Here is a 3,910-nt window from a genome sequence, read left to right on the forward strand (position 1 = left end):
TATAATATATTACTCCATTAATTGCCAAAACTGAATACTATGAATCACAACTTCAATAACAAACAAAATGCTACTCATATTGTTACATAACAGATTTCAGCAGAACAAAACAACATTTCGTAGTTTAAAATGTGTATGTGCCATTTAAATTTATTTATGATAATAAAATACTATAAAAGAATGGGGAAACAACTAATTTGCTTACAAGTATATCAATACCTCCATTGTCTTATTAAAACGGCAGCCAGCTGGGAAAAAAGGGCACCCAACTACTTAGAAACGGCAACATTCCGTTTCAATATTTTACAGCAAACTTTAATTACCCAATTGATTTTTCTCATAGTATACAACTAGAAAATAATAACAAAATCGATAATTTTCAATTTATAAAACTCACCTTCAACTGTGTGAAATCGATTCTTGCTAACCCACCTCCAAAATTTGCACTATTTCATTTGTTCTTGGTTCAAGAAAGGGAACTTCAACATGCAATCATTCATTGTAAGCAAGAAATAATGCATATGAAGAAGAATACAACCGAAGGGTTTAATATGGTAAAAATGGACTTGAAAACGAGAGAAATGAAGGGGATTTGGGTAATATTCATTTCCAAATTTGATATTTTAGTCATTTCAATTTAAGGGTATTTAAGACTTTTAATATATAATCAAATAGACTATGAACTACTTGAACAAGAAGTATTGATATAAGCTATTTTACTAAAGATTATGGTTGACTAGTCTTCTTAAACAAAATCCCCTTGGTTCAATTATGTACCTGTATTTGAATGTTTTTATAAACTTTCTATGCATTGTATGCCAAGTACACCTATATCACACTGCTACTTTTCCATGGAAAATATAAAAAGATGATCCACAAGTCTATCACCTATACATAGCATGACATCACTTTACATGCAACGATATCTAAAAAGGAATTGATTCCCTGCATGTGTCTAATTATGAATGAAAAAACACTATTACATGCCAATATACGAATTCATTGAGCATGCAATTAACTACACCGAATATAGCATTTCAGCCACCTTCACAGTCAGGTATTGGCCTTCATTGCAGCAATATTTTCCTTCTGTGTCGTCGAATAAGCACAAAATGTCACAGTATCGTTTTAGACATTGAAACCTTCAACAAAACTCCGATGTGTCGGATACTTTGGACGATGAGGTCGTTAGCAACAGCTCGCGGAGGACATTGAAATGGGGCTTCTATATTGTCGCATTTCCTAACAAATGGTTCGTGACTATTTGCATCGTTCAAACGAACCAAGATTTCTTTTTCCTTTCATAAGAAGCGGACATCTGTTCATGCTACAAAATTTGTATGCATATCCACAAACGTGTTTTCAAGAGTTCAGAATGTACCGACGTATGTTCACTCATTTCACACACATGCTTCGTGACGAATACGGTCTTTGGAACAATGCTTATGTCGACATATACGAATAGGTCGGAATGTTTCTATGTGTCTTAGGCCACGAGATATGGTACAGACAAGTGCAAACAATTTTCGGCCACTCGTTGCAGACGATCAGTCTCCATTTCAAATGAGCGCTTCAAGCTATTGTCGCATTCGTCAAAAATGTTATCAAGCCCGATCCGAATTACAATCAAAGAGTCAGACATCATCATCGGGACCCTATAGAATATCCATTGTTCCAGGTGAGGATTATAAATCTTGGCATTTATTTACATAGTTTCGTATTATTATATTCATTATTATAATGCAACATTCCTTAGATAGTGAGACAGTGAACTATATTTTATGTGATCAGGACTGCATAGGAGCAAACGATGGTACACATGTGTGGGCAATCTTACTGCGTCACGAGCGAGAGAATTTCAGAGGGCGTAAAGAAATCCCAACGCAAAACATGCTAGCTGCATGCGATTTTAACCTATGCTTCACGTTCGTACTTTCAGGGTATATAGTGAACACGCATGACAGTCGCATTTCGACGAACGCAATACGTAATCAGGAAATTAATTTTCCCGTACCCGCTCCTGGGAAGTATTATCTCGTGGACTCTGGATTTGTCCATTGACCCAGTTATATGGATCCTTACAAAGGTTCGAATATTCGATATCATTTTCAGGAGTTTCGTACGGTCTGACAGGCAGACGTTGAAGATTTCGAGATGCACGGGAATGGTTCAATTTCTATCACTCGTCTTGTAGGAAAGTCATCGAGAGGTCATTCGGAGTTTTGAAGCAGCGATGGAAAATTCTTGATTGTATGTTGAGCTATTCATTTCTTGTGCAAACAGCGGTTGTAGTTGAGACAATGGCGGTACACAATTTTTTAAAGCTCAACGGCAGTGCAATCAAAGCATTTGGTAGAGCAGAAGAAAAAAGTGATGAGAAAGTAGAGATAGACCTCCCATCCGCGCAGGTCGATCTCGCAGCAGAAGTTGATGCAATTGCGGAGGAAGATTTACCGTGGGAACAACTGCTTGGCGCACGTATTATGTTAGCGTGATATTAAATTAATAATATTTGGAGACGAATGCATAAATTAATCTTTCGAGGTAGTGGTGTTTCTTTCATTGTAACAGACATAAATAATTTCCAACAACCGTCGAACAATTCGGAAGATGAATGTATTAGGACGAATAGTGCAATATTGAATTAATAATATTGCGAGATGAACGTCACGGATTAATCATTTGAAGTAGTGGCATTTCTTTCATTGTAATGGGCATAAATAATTTACAGCAACCGTCGAAAAATTCGCGAGATGAATGTGTAAGGATGAAAACTTTGTTTTTGTGATATTTATCTACCTAATCAAAATAAGGCATGCATAAAATGCGTAGTCGTAACGTTGGCATTAAAAATTGGTCGTAGAATCATTCGAGTTCACTCTTCTAAATCGGGAATAGTCAAATAAATCAGTACATTTCGTTATGCATTGGTTCACTATGTTCACGGTTTGGATTAATACGGAACGAGACCATTTGAAAACGGTAGTGTGGGCTTGAATACGTAGTTGGAAAATTCAAATACAAAACATTGGTCAACACGTCTCAAATTGTTGGGCAAAAGGTGAAAATAGAAAAGTATATGGAATTAGTGGGGACAATAATGGAAATGTAGAGTGGCAGGTTGAGTCAATTTTTCAGGACGAGGAATCTGTGTCAGATGATTGTCCAATTTTTTATATTATACCACTGTTCATTACCGTGTTTTGGTTGCAAAAATTGGCAGGCAAACAAAGGCTTAATAATTTTTTTTATTTTTATTTTTTTTGATACCCAGGTATCCCAGCTTCGTCAGACTAAATCCTAGACCTCTAGCCACCGACCCCTCAGTGACTCGAGGAGGTAAATCGCAGGTTATGTCCTTATTGGCTTCCAAGTTCCCACTTGGTTTATACTCCTGACCCCAAGAGAATCCTCTTCACTGCGTTGATCAGAAATTGAACTCTCCATGCTGAGGTTGCAAGTCCACCATAGTGATTGTTCCACCAACTCGGATGTGCCCTGGAGGGCAACAAAGGCTTAATAATTAGTTTCAGACACCAATATGATGCAATGGCATGTGCTAATTATAATTAACACTTCAAAATTTGTTTAATACCTAAAATTGGGTAAATATGAAAAAAATGCTCAAATGATTTTATTTAATATAAAAACCAATACAAAGTGATTGTTGTTCACTTCCAACAAAATCCTACTTGCCAAAGACCAATATAATTGCACCTAGGCTAAGAATAAAACTAGATGAACGGGGAAAAAAAATAGGATTCAGACTATAGGCTAATTTAACATGATTTGATTGAGTGTTTTTGTGATTTTTTTCCAACTTCCGACGTTGAACTGCTAAGTGTTGTATGTCAATGAAAATATGTCGTTAACCCTGTCTGTATAGCTTGATTGCCAGCATATATTTTTG

The sequence above is a fragment of the Olea europaea genome, chromosome 16, assembly GCF_002742605.1.
Source record: "Olea europaea var. sylvestris chromosome 16, O_europaea_v1, whole genome shotgun sequence".
Taxonomy (NCBI): Eukaryota; Viridiplantae; Streptophyta; class Magnoliopsida; order Lamiales; family Oleaceae; genus Olea; species Olea europaea.